General features: G+C 31.5%; 1 protein-coding gene across 1 annotated transcript in view; it reads right to left on the bottom strand.

The window, feature by feature from the left end:
- LOC124364619 (F-box/WD repeat-containing protein 5) overlaps positions 1 to 4360 on the bottom strand; it is a 37568-nt gene extending 33208 nt beyond the window's left edge. The window contains exon 1 of the mRNA XM_046820231.1: positions 4245 to 4360. The gene's annotated coding sequence lies outside the window, so the exon portion shown is untranslated. The remainder of the gene's footprint in view (positions 1 to 4244) is intronic.
- Between the last annotated feature and the right edge of the window lie 10017 nt (positions 4361 to 14377).

The raw sequence follows: 14377 nt of genomic DNA, 5'->3' as shown, positions 1-14377 counted from the left end.
ATAAACTGTTCGATTACGATTTAGTTTCGCACATTGCTTCTGAGACTAATAAGTATGCCCAGCAGCAAATGAAAAATGAGGCAGGAATAAAAGAATTCTCCAAACTCAGACGCTGGACAGAAACAAACCCTGATGAGATGTATTGTTTTTTTGCGATTTTGCTTCTAATGCCCCATTGCAAGAAAAATTCTACTGGAGTACAGATCCACTCCTCAACACTCCCATATTCCCTCAGGTGTTCAGTCAGGATAGATTCCTATTGTTGCTTCGAGTATTACATCTTGACGACAATTCACTAGAGGCGGGGGGAGATAAATTATACAAAATCAGAACGGTTATCGAAACCCTACGGAGAAAATTTTTTGTAGCCTACTCTCCTAATAAGAACCTGGTCATCGATGAGACCCTCATGCTATGGAAGGGTCGCCTGGGTTTCAAACAGTACATTCCGTCTAAATGCAAGCGGTTAGGAATAAAACTTTATGTATTGTGTGACAGCAGTTCAGGCATCGTCCTTGACTTTATTGTTTATACTGGCAAGACCACTGACTTGTTGAATGAAAACGAAGACGTCAGAGTGTCAGCAAAGGTTATCAGAACACTAATGCAACCCTACTTAGGACGTAACCATGTGTTGTACGTTGATAACTGGTACAGCAGTCCCGGCTTGTTCAACTGGCTTCTTGAAAATGAAACAGCAGCTTGTGGAACTGTAAGACAAAACCGGAAAGGTCTCCCTTGCTTACCCAAAAAAATGAATAAGGGAGATTGTGAAATTAGGAGCCAAAAACCCATGCTTTGTGTAAAATGGTGTGACCGCCGTAATGTAACAATGCTAACAACAATCCACAAGCATAAAATGATTCCTGTGACTAAGCTTGGAAAGACTCTAAACAAACCAAGCTCTGTCATAGAATATAATACGGATATGGGAGCAGTCGACCGCTCTGACATGATGATATCTTTCAATGACAGTGCAAGGAAATCAAAGAAGTGGTACCGTAAATTATTTTTCCACTTGATTGATATGGTTGTTTTGAATACATACAACATGTTTGTCATCAAACAAAACAAGAAAAGTGGGTTTTGTGACTTTAGACTAAACCTCATCCGACAAATATTGGAAACACATCACACTCCAAGAGAAGGAAGGCTGGTAGCCGCGGCGCCGAGAGTCGTGCCGCCGCCAGCCGCTACCAGAGACCAACATCCGCTCCGCCTGACCGGCAGACACTTCCCCCGCCCACTGCCGACGCCAGAAGGTCAGACACGGAAGACACAAAAGAGATGCTACGTCTGTTCTCATTCCTCAAGCAGAGAAAAGAAGAGGAAGGATACAACGTTTGAATGTAAAGAGTGTGGTATGCCACTGTGTATATATCCATGTTTCAAGCACTTTCATACAAAAAACAAATTTTAGCCTTTGTATTTTCTCAACAAAAGTAAATGTTAGCTTTTTATAGTAATAATATCTGATTTTTATTAAAAAATAAAACAAAATTTTTCTTACTATTTTGGGAGTGTACAGTATTATGTTTCACATCCTTACTTCTATGAACAAATGATGTAGTGACGTTCCAGAACGTCATTACTCCTTAAAGGGTTAATAACTAAACCTGAAGTGAGTGATGTTGAGGTACCAGGAATCATGGTCATTGAACAAAAAATTACAATAATTTTCTGTTGTTATGGCTTTGTTGTTATTATTAATGTTTTTTATATTAGTCTATTTGTTCTACTTTTTTGAACTGGCATATACTCATGCTTGATGTATAATTATAATTGTTACTAGTGAAATTGAATATTTCCTTAAATTTTATACGATTTCTTGATGTATTTGCCATCTTGTACATTATTATCTCTTGTGGAATGGTGTTTATTTTGAATAAATAAATAATTGAGCGACGTTAAAGATTGGTTAATATGTTACACTATTTATAAGTTATGTCATAGATGAGTGCCAATCAATGGAAAAAAGGATGTTTTTAATTTATCTTCAAGAATGGTTTTGAATAGTTAAGTGTAATTTACAAAGATACTTCTCAAGATTAAACCCATGCCCATATACTAATTCATTGTTGAAATAAATAAAAGTGTGATTGAAGAGTGGTTAGGGTGAATAGAACAGTCTAAAGATGATTACCAAAACAGGTCTTTGAACCAAATTTTGTGGTACCTGGTAATCAAACTGGAATATGTTGAGTCTACGGAACAACATAAGGTTACAAGGAAAGATCAGGAAAATCGTAATCAATCTGCTGAATACACTGAAGGTTTTCATGGAATTTGGACGGCAACACGTTTGCAAACAAACTTAGATTATAACCACAGCAACTTTGTAAATATCTGTTTAATACGTTACTTTCAACTTTTTCTATAAGTTGAGCAATGTATCTCTTCAATGTTTCTGACTTTTCATTGTACTAACATATAATTGATATTATATAGAATAATTAGAAAGGCTTTAACTCCTGACATCGCTTTATGTTTTTAGAAAACACATTATAAAGCTTTAGAGTTTTTCATTGGAATGTTTTCACATTTCATACGGTTATACAGATTAAGTTTAAAACATTTGTTTGCCATGTTAAAATTATTTTTTATTTAAAATAAAAGCTGTGTGGTACATATGATTTTATTCTGAGATTGTAAAAAATAACACTTTTTAAATACATAAAACTAAATGTAATTTTTATAAGCAGACTTCAGTAATGGGCCTCCCTATATAACCAGGACATACTTATAGCCTATAATAAATTGTATTGCAGTAATCATTACCTTGACTATCAATTTTGTACTAAAGGAAATAAAATATAAAATGATGAGAATTTTAACATTTATAATTTAAAGATTTACATATGAGAAGCTAAAACGGGACCAAAACAAATAAAAACGAAACATAACTATTAAACTCCAGTATTACTTGGGTAGTTACTTTCATAAAATTTGCAAATGTATCTTTCTTAAATATTCACTTGATACTGTACAGGTGTTCATAAATATAGTCTGCAATGTTTCTGCCCAGAACTATACTTTAACAGGTTTTTTTGAGCTTGGTCTAAGAACATTCAATTGTCTGAGTAATAGTACAAGCAATGTGGAAAAGATTAAAATTGCAATGTGATTTGCAAGAGTAAAATTATGGAAACCATAATTATGAAAATTGTATACAATAAAGTATGCTCTTCACAGACAATTACTTGTTGACCTGGCTTTATGTTCTTTAAAATAAATGATGGGATGGAACATGTCTTTTTTTTGTTTGTACATATTAAAATAATGTACAAATATAACATTGCATACATTTTTACATAGCAAAACAAACACTGTTTGTTACCTATACATTATAAAATAGTTACACATTATGATTTTATTACCATATTCTACTAACTCATTATTTAGCATGATCCATAATCTATAGTTAGGTACAGATTAGGCCTACAAAAATGTATTATTTAGTTAGCTCCATTATAAATCCATTTTTTACTACAAACATAAAAAATATTTATAACCTATTAAGTGAAAATTTATTTAGCTCTCGTGAAAACAAGTAAAGTTATTAATATTTTTTTACCTACCAAATTTAGTTTTCAGTCTGATCTTTTTAGGATACATACAAATCAAGATGCACTGAAAACATGTATCACTAGATAAGAATTATATCTAGTCAGATATAGTACAGACATGCTTTGTTACCCCTATAAGTAGACCCTTATACACATTTTTCAGAAATGAATTCAAGTGGATCAGACATAAAACAGATATTGCAGTATAGAATTTTTGTAACTAGGGCCTTGGTAGTTGTTCCAGTTTGATTACCAAGAAAAACTTAGGCTACAGTGTTATTTCTCTTTTCATCTTGCAAAATCTTTAAATAAAGATTACATGCTGAGTAACAAAGTATTAATAAAATACTTCTAATCAACAAAAACATTAGTAATACAAGGCTGATTCCCTATTTCAGCTAGTATGTGAAAATTGGTAAACATGACAATAAATAATAACTGGATCAATGCAAAAAGTCAACATAGACACAAAATGTTAAACTGACAACAGTATAAAATAAATGTACTTATGTTATGTTTCTGTTGAAATAATAGTTTATTTTTATTCTATTTTAGAAGTAGCTAGCCCAGACCTAATGCAAAACAACATTGATGTAACAAAGAAGGTAATTACATAAAACCCCTTAAGTAAAATGTTAAACTAAAAAACAAAAACTGAAATTCAATTATAAATAATACCTTTTTAAATTATGTCAAAACACACGAAACAAAATTCAGGAAGACAAAAATAGGATCCTTGGACTCTTTCTAGGATTCTGAAACCATTTTGATTTTTCTGCTGGTTGAACAGAACATTACTACATACTTATCAGCTGATTTTTGTAAACATGCCAAACCATAGATTAATCAACGACGGATTTGCCAAATCCAGCATACTGATTTGCCAAACAAGAACAGCTGATCACAATCTTCCTACACAAATATCCTCTATGGTAGACTATTAACATCCATACATCTTTCTTCCTTCTTTGATCTGAAACACTATTATGGAACCGTAGCTTAAGACAATAAATCAAATCAAATTTCTTTATTGTCGTAAGGCAGTTACATACAGCGACATCGTCAAAAATGATACTACAGGTATTGTCAGATTGGGTAGGGTACGATAAGCGGACCCGGCTTTTTATATCGAAATTGGCAAACGATATTACTTAATCATAACCATCGATACTGATTAATTATTTTGAACAAATAACTTAAATCATCTATATCAGCAGCTGTAAACACTATAAAATAATACAAGTCAGTAAGGTAATATTTCAATTTTATATAAATAACATTTGATTATTAAAAATGACAGTCAATTTTAGAAAACTAAACGACATTGCTTTGGAATATGACAAGACTTGTTTTTCATGACTTCAACATGTTGGACTTGTGCGGAAAACCCCATTATGTGAAATTTGTGGGAAAGAAACAACTGTAACTGTGAGAGGAGCCAATATGGCCGTCTCCAGTTTTCCTAATTTTGGTTATAATAATTTGTTTGATCACTGTAAATATTAGATCCATATTTTAATTTAACACATAATGATTGTTATTGGGAACTATAGATACTTTATATCGATTGATAGTCTAGGATTTGAGATGCGAATATTAGATATCGATGATTACATTCTTCGATATAAAAGACCAGGTCCGCTTGTCGTACCCTACCCGTCAGGGGTCATACATCAATTTGATCCGAAAACAAGTATTAAGCCTAGTTTGGGTTACAAACATATATTAGAGTTAGGAATAGGCCTATTTTGTCAGTCGTGTAACAAATTTAATATTAAATAGCCTAATAGAAAATTTGACAAGTTATATATTTTTAGCATTCAGCATATGAAAAATTAAATAACAATACAAAATAACAAGTATCATAAAATGTGAAGAGAAATAACAAGATAACAATAAATAAATACAACTAAAATTTTTAATTTAAAGCTAAGTAATTTAAAACATTTACATTTAAATTTAGTCCTTACGTTAAAAATTACACTGCTGTAATTTCCTTTAATATCGACATGTAAGGAAGTCATTCAAAGAATAAAATTAGTTCTTCAACAACCATTCAACTAACTAGTTTGAGTATTGTACATTTTAATAAGGTGACTTAACTTATTATACACTTGTTTCCGCTGTTGGAGAGGACATTGGACGGTACAAGTCAACAATGCCAAGACGCTGTTAAGTGTCATGAATGCTATATTACGAAAAATTAATGTTTGGATAAAATTTCCATATAATTATACAGAATCCTTACATACTTGAAAAATACTCTCTATTTAGTATAGTTTGACAACGCTCACCAATGGCTTTCTGCATCTTTCCCTAAAATTTTGCACTCGCCCACTCAAAATGTTCACGATAGAATCTGTATAAGGATTATACGGTAATTAATTGTGTTTCCTTGCGTCTTTCATAAAATTTTCGCCGAAAAACAGTCATAAACTCCGCCATAATGTAGTGAGTGACCTGTCAGCATTAGTGAGTCTACTTCAAGGAAGGCTCGGTTTTTGCGGGATAAGCACCAAATTCCCCCCTCTTGCACTCAGCTTGATTCACATGAAAACTGGAGCGTACACTCGAGGTTCAAGTTCAAGTTCTTTATTAAGCATGTTGACAAAGTTAACAATGCATATGCCAAGTCAATACAATAAAACATTAAATCAAAACAATCATTCTAAACTTTATTTTATAAAGACATCATTCAAAAAATGATCTACAAAATAATAGATCCTGCCTTTTCAGCAAGAAACAGCCTCAACTTCCTCCTAAAAACATTGTGACTCTGTACCAACTTTAAGCTTAATGGCAGTCTAATAAATAAAATCACTGCAGAATATTTCAAATGTTTCTTATAAAACAAGATGGAGTGTGGAGGGATGTTCATACTGCATCTGGGATTACTTCTCGTACCGTAGCAGTGTGATGGGAGAAAACTGTTTAAAAGGGTGGAAATTTTTATTAGAGATAGGAAATGGTTTCAAAAATATAAATGGAAGGGAAAGTAAGAATTTTGTTGAAAGTAAAAAGGTATGCACATGAAGTTCGGGGTAAAAGATGAGATATTATTCTCATGGCTTTCCTTTGAAGCCGTAAGACAGACTTGGTTTTGGTACTCTCCGAGCCCCAAATGCAAACCCCATAAGACAAAAACGGATAAACGATACCATAATACGCAGTAACAAGAACATCAATAGACGCAAAACGAGACAGCTTTCTGAGCACAAAAATACCTTGACTCACCTTCTTGCACACATACTCTAAGTGCATAGTGAAAGATAAGTTTAGAAAGATAACATAGTGAAAGAGGTTATACACACAGTCGCTGCCGGATTTCTCGTTTGAGTCGAGTCTTTACGCTTTATTCGCCTGAAACGGAGTGCACACTCATACATTAAGTGCACAATCACTTTTAATCACTTCACCCATAGCCACGGCTCTCTAAGACATCGTAAGTTCAAACTCCCGGAAGCGCCCAACAAGATATCGCCAGATTTACAGCCATGTAATCCCAAACTAGTTATCATCACCAATAAGGGCTAGAGAGAGACATAACCAATTAAAAAGAGAAAGAAAAATATTAAGAGCTATAGTGAATCGCGATTTGTTAAAAGGGCATTAGTCCATTTTTTTTGAGAAATTCACTTTTTCACTGTTTTGCATTCTTCAGACATAGATTCATCTAACTGTGTTAGAAAGGCACAAATCTACAACATAGCATAAGCTACAGAGCTTGTTTGTTATTGAAAGTTTTGTTAAAAGGGCAATAGTCCGGGACTTGTGCCCCTTTAACAAAACGTTTGTTGGCAGCACTGTCTCCAGCTGTGTTGTTTAGTTTGTGTCTCAGCTGTTTCCCATTCCCAGATTGTTGTTCCAGACTAACCTTCTGCATTTTAAGGTTATAACTTGCTTTTGTTGTCAAATGCTTTGTGTTTAACATGTCAAACGACGGTTTTCCTGTTCTAAATAACGAAGTTGCAATTGAAAATAATATTTCTAAGAAGAGGAAATATGATCCTGAGTCCTACAAGAGGAACATCATAAAATGTTTCATTTTGAAAGGAAAGTCATACACAAACCACAAGGAAACTTTGTGAATGAAAAACGTCCAAAGATATCTTGCGGGTAAGTTTTTTTTCGGTCTTGTGAAAAGGCAACTTAAGAAATATGACAGACTCTAAACCTCCCATGAAGTTGTGGAGCAAATTGTTAAAAGCAGCATACAAGGAAAGTTTTTGGTTAAGAAAGTGAACTGTGGTGAAATATTGGATTTCAAAAACTGGTGGGGCAAGCATTACAAACTCCGGACAGTTTCTGATGAGACGAAAAACTTGAAAAGAGAGAGTAGGGTTTGCTTTGGTATTAGTAAACTATACCACTTTGTGTATAGGTCAGACTTAAAAGGGTACATCACGGCCTATTCCACAATTGATGGCCTAGACAAGCAAACATTTTTCATATCTGCTCAATCAGGTACGCCTTCAGCTCCAAACAGACTTGCATACCCGGGAGGGAAAATTCCTTTGAAGGAAGCCAAGGCCAATGACATCAAGAAAGCTCTTCAGTATGTACCAGTAGAACATCTGGAATTTTATAATGAAATTGTAAAATGGGCCCATTGGAACAGCTGAAGAAGAAGATTTGAGTACCAGCGGTTGAGACCTTGTAACACATTAAAAAGTGACCAACTAATACTATGGCTCAAAAATATTTTCTAAAATCAAATTAAATGTTTATTTTGTTAATTTGACTAATTTATAATCCAAATGCTATACCAAACTACTAATGTAAGCAATAAAAGCACAAGTTTGATCAGAAATTGTTTATATTTTATCCTTTTTAGTGCATTTTGTTAAAAGGGCACAAGTCCATAGTTTTAAATAATTTAAAAAGTAATATAAATGAACAAAAAACACCATATCTATTGTTTCAGTAATTAAAAATAGTAATAAACTAAATATAACTAAAAAAATATAAAAGATAAAGTAAAGATTTTCCAAACAAGATGGTTTTTTGTTAATTCCTGAAAGTTTTATCAAATGGACTATGGCCCTTTTAACAAATCACGATTCTATTAAATATTATGTCACACAACTCCATATAACATCAAAATCTACAGAAGCAACTATATGGCAGTTCATCTCGGGGCTTCATGACGTTATCAAAGCCCTCTTATTATAAGTGGACAACTCTGGACCGGGACCGTTCCACCGTTCCGTTGTTAGTGGTATGGCAATTTTGTTTGGCTGTGGCTATATGGCCGGCTACCGTCTGTAGATTAGACAGACGGGCGATGAGTGGTGACGTCACCGTGACGTAACGAAAGGGCAGCCATAACTGTCACCTTTACACCACTGCCTTAGAAATATAAAAAACACAATTTGTAGACTATTTTATTAATTGCATATTATGCATTGGTAATGTATTGAACGGTAATGTAATAAAAGTGTACGCTTAAATAAATTAAAAAGAATGTAACGCAATTTTACTGGAATGTTTCAATTAATAGTCATGAAGAGAAATCATAATTAATTATAAATAATTTTTGTCATATTAAAAATGTATGTAATTTAATAGCATAAAATAACTGGAACATTTGTTTTACTTATAATAATAACACTCAAATGGTTATGATTTCATTGCATATTGTATGTAAGTGGTAAGAGGGAAATTAGTCTCTCGTTTTGAGATATTTGAAAATTTACCGATTAAAAATAGTTTTATTATTAATCACTTATGTATTATCGACTTTAGCAAGACTGTAAGTTCTTACAGAAGGGATCTTGGTACAGTTTAAAGTATATAGCATACAGTCTACATCACTACCTAACTTTTCTATTGTTTTCGGCAAAATACTGTCAGTTATACAAACGTCTGGATGAGTCAGACAGATGTAAGTAACACTTAAACTGGAACTTGAAATGTTATACATCAATGTATAATTCTCATTCACAGGGATGTGTCATTACGATAACTGATAGGATTATCTAAAACAAGTTGGCATCTTACACGAAAGAATTTTGAGCTTTTAACTTACAATAAAAAAGAAGCCTGAATATGTTCATTCAGATGTGACTGGCCAAAAACGGAAAATTGCGTTAAAGCAATAACAGTCTAGAGAAAGTTATAAGAGTTGTATACGACATCTCAACGAAACAACTAATGGCATCCACACCCAGCACAACTGTCGTAATATAATACATTTAACTTGGATGATACAGACAGTTCTTTTCATTACCACAAACCCCTCCGGTTTCTCATTACTGTACAATAAATCTTGGGGACTGATGTTTCCTCAAGCTCAAAATTCTTATTTAACAAAAAACGAGATGAAAATTCCTAAAATTGACTCTAAATATGAAACTTGAATTATTAATTATAATTAGGAGAGGCAAACTAAAATAAAGCCGTAGAATGCATTATAAGAAAATTATTAAAATGAAATTAAACTGAGAACTCACAATATTTATTAACTTTCAAAAAAATGAATAAAAATAAGTAATTCACTTAATAGAGTTGTAAGAGGGATTCGGCGTAAGTTACCAATGCGGTATAAATAGCTATTTGTAAGCATCCAAATTAAATAGATTAGTTATAAAGTTTGCATGATAAATTTTACACGGATCAATATTGTGCACATTATGATCAAAAGATAAGATCACTCTAAATTTCTAAAGACTTAAAATTTTATACGTACTTGTAATTTAATTTTTGTTTGTATTCACACTTATGGAGTTTAATCACAACTGTGAAGTTTGGTGCACAATATTGAGTATATTTAGGGTATAGACCTATTTCATGAAATATAGTTCTTCACTTTTAAATTTTATGTTTGAAGCCTAATAAAAGTATGTAATTGAAATCGAATTCAAGATCATGTATAAATGATGTTTGGTGTGTAATCTACTGTATACCGCTTATTGATCCCAAAACTCTCAAAGTAATAACCATGTTTATGTATAAGTGGTTTTAATTATGATCAATAGATAAAAGAAGATTTAAAAGCTCATAAGGAATTTGTACATAGACAAAGGCGGTAACTTGCTTGTTTGACTATATATATATATATATCTTTATGCTGCATTGTATACAAAATTAAATGAAAAGTACGTAGACAGTAACGTTTACATATAAGTTGTTGGCTGCCAAATTTTATATATAGCCTACCCAAACTGTTTGCAGTTATCTCTTTTAATAACAGATAACATGTGTACTGTAATTAATTGTATTATAAAAAACTAAACCAGTGTTGGTTCAGAAGAGGGAGTGAAAAGAAAACTTTAAAAACAAATTAATGTTTTAAATGTATTTGTATAAGAATTTTAACCTAACATTAATACATTTAGCATCAATTCACAACTTTGACATTCATTACCTTTCAATAACTCTCTAAGTAATGATGGTTTACTTTTATATTCAGCAAGTGTCTATCTTAGAGTATTATGGGTTCTAGACTAAAATAAAATTAATAGTTCCAACAACCAACCAGTAATTTAATTTTACTTTTCTGTTCTTTCTCAACTCAATGGAATGTCCAACAAGTTTGTGTCGACGTGGAACCTCATCTTCATGTTTGATGTAACGAATAATTTACAATGTCAAATCTCATCATTAATTACCAAATGAATATTTATTATACACCAAAATCTCATCATGAGCCATTTATGGTGTGTTAAAATAAATGTTGGCTTTTCACAAATAAATAAAGCAGGTATGTGATAATTCATGAATATACATTCTTTTCCAACATAAAAATTCTTTTGATTTTCACATTTTATATAAAGCCGTTAATGAGATAAATCATTTATGTTTGTCTACAATATGACTAAGTTTGATATCAATATCGGTATGGGGTAAAATAAATAAGGATTGTTAACTTTTTATCATATTATTTAAAATGGCAATGGTATAATAGCAACAATAGTGATAACTAATATATAATTAAGGATGTTTTATGACCTTGTACAGAAACATAGAACACAATTTTCAAATCTATATATATAAAAATGAATGTTTGTCCTTTATGGAATCGCAAAATATTAAAACAGACCATTATGAAAATTTGTATGTATACACATTTTTCCACAGAGAAGGTTTATAAGCTATGCCCATTGATGTAACTCACCACTAAGCGGCGCTGCAAAAGACAAAAGGTTTCAAAGCGACTGTACACTATAGATTGCAATTACGAGACAGTTAAGTTTATTACAAAGCCAAACACTATTTGAAGGTGCTAAGTTATTATGTATATTTGTCTTTAAGATACATTTCTGATTGAACTTAAAGTTTGAGTGTTAGACCAATTTATAATAAAGTAGATGTACGTGCACAATGGCTATAAACATAAACATACTTTCTTGATCGTAGCAACAAGGCAAAGTCTACATCAGCGTTGTAAATATAATTCAATTAAACCAGAAGTTCACATACAAGGGCAAAGCTTACGAAAAGCGTGCAAAGCTGCGGGAAACTGCTAGTAATGTATAAAATAAAACAAATTTGTTTGCAAATTCTTTTTATTTCAGCAACAAAGCTTGTAAAAAAGCATAAATTTGTCACAGTTTAGTTATTACATGTAATAAAAATACAGTTATCATATTAATTATAATGCGACTGTTAAATAGTAGCAGAATGGCCGAGGATAAACATATAAAAATGTATATGTTAAATATACATACACATATACATTGCATAAGTAAATAAATACAAAAAGCAACAAATAATATAAAGTAATAACTAAGTCAGAGATAATCATAGAAAGCGTTAAATAACGTATGTTACACAGTAAAATAAAACATAGTACAACCTCACATTTATCAGCACCTTATTTAAATCTATACATAAATACAATGCATACATGAACATGGGAAAAAAGCAACAAAGTCAGAGATAATCAGGGAAAACGTTTTCATTACCTACGTTACACTGTATCGGGTTTAAGGAAGTCCAATATGTAAAGTATAACAAATTTTTGCAATTAAGTTTTTGTTAACAAATGTTAAGTCATTCCATATCATTAATATAAAATAAAAATATATCCAACACAATATTTAAGTTGACAGCAATATTAATACCTAGACAGTGGCAGACGCCTTACAGGCATAGGCAGAGTGGAGTAATCATGATAACTCAACTCAGTATAGAGCCACAGTAAATTTTTTAAATAATCCTGACTCATATCGTAAAAGAAAATAATAATTATAATCCAATATACTTTTACAACTAAGATAAATGAACATGGTTAAATATAAGTATAACAAAATATAGAAAGCTATCTATCATACATTGTAAAATGAAAATGTAATGTAAAAACATTTCAATCAAAACATCATATTACAGTTATTAGCAATTTTAAAAATAAACCTCAAAATGTTAAATGAAAATATTAGAAAAAATATATAATTAAGACAGTGGCATTATTATATAAAATCTGAAATGAAAATATTTTAATTAAATACAAAACTATACAGTAACACAGTGAATTCTTATCGTAATATAACAACAATAATGTTAATTTAAATATAAAATGCATGTGTTATGTTAGATACTTTACATCACAATGTCTAAGTTAACAGTAAATCTAAAATTAAAGCATACCAATGTGAAATGAAAATCTAATAATAATCCAATAAAAAATTAAGAAACAATAACAAAGTTACATCTAAGTATATAAAAATTCAAAACAGATATATATATGTTTTACATTTTATATAATTCTTTTTATACACTCTACAATAAAAATACTACAATTGAATATATTCTGAGACAGAAATGTAACAATAATAACAATAAAAGGCAACATTAAAAAATGAATACAAAATTATAACCAAAGAAAAATCACAACTAAATCAAATTGAAATTTGAAAAACTAAATTTACAAAGTAATGATATCAAACAATTAAGTACAACAGCATGGTAGCAAAAAGAAAAATTAAACAGTAAAGGTTAAGAAACGGTAATAGAAATGGAATAGTTTAAATGATTATGAAATCAAACATTGATTAAATTTTAAAATTTATATATATATTTGTTTTGATGTGGTATACAGTGGAGTCCCGCTAATCCGAACACGTGTAATCCGAACAGGTCCAGGAGGAATTATTTATAATGATAATGAACAGTTATAGGAACTAATTACTTAAAAAATGAAAATGGGTGCATTATTTCGTACATAAACAAAGAAAACTTTAATTAAATAGACATACAGTATTTTATTAAGACACATTGTGTACGGTACAGTACATAAATAACGAAGTTAAATACAGTACCAAATTGAAACTTATAGGTTAAGTATGAGTTAAATTACTGTATTAAGAAGTGAAATCAAACAAAAATTGGACGTACAGTACTGATATTATTATTGAGTACAATATTAATTGTTAAAAGACATAAGTTCAGTTATTGTCTTTTGTCGCATTGAAGAGAGTTTATTGGATGACTTACATTGCTTAACAATAGAACTCTCACACTAAATACGGTATGGGGGGGGGGGGGTGGGGGGGGGGGGGGGTGGGGGGGGGGGGGGGTGGGGGGGGGGGGGGGTGGGGGGGGGGGGGGGTGGGGGGGGGGGGGGGTGGGGGAATTTCATGTTTGTGCCACCAGAATTGGCTTTCTGTTTCAACATGTAGACTGTAATACTATAGTTAAAACTATATAACTTACAGGTCATAAACAAATAACTATGAGCAAGTGCAAAATATTTATATAATGTGCCTTCAGTCATTAGGATATAGTAACACCATTTATATATTTTGTTTTTATTTATAAATTAGTAACCATAGTTCTAACAATGGGCGTGGTAAAAGAAAGGGGTAAGATGT

The sequence above is a fragment of the Homalodisca vitripennis genome, chromosome 6 (assembly GCF_021130785.1).
Source record: "Homalodisca vitripennis isolate AUS2020 chromosome 6, UT_GWSS_2.1, whole genome shotgun sequence".
NCBI classification, from domain to species: domain Eukaryota; kingdom Metazoa; phylum Arthropoda; class Insecta; order Hemiptera; family Cicadellidae; genus Homalodisca; species Homalodisca vitripennis.
This window is presented reverse-complemented; position numbering and strand designations above follow the sequence as displayed.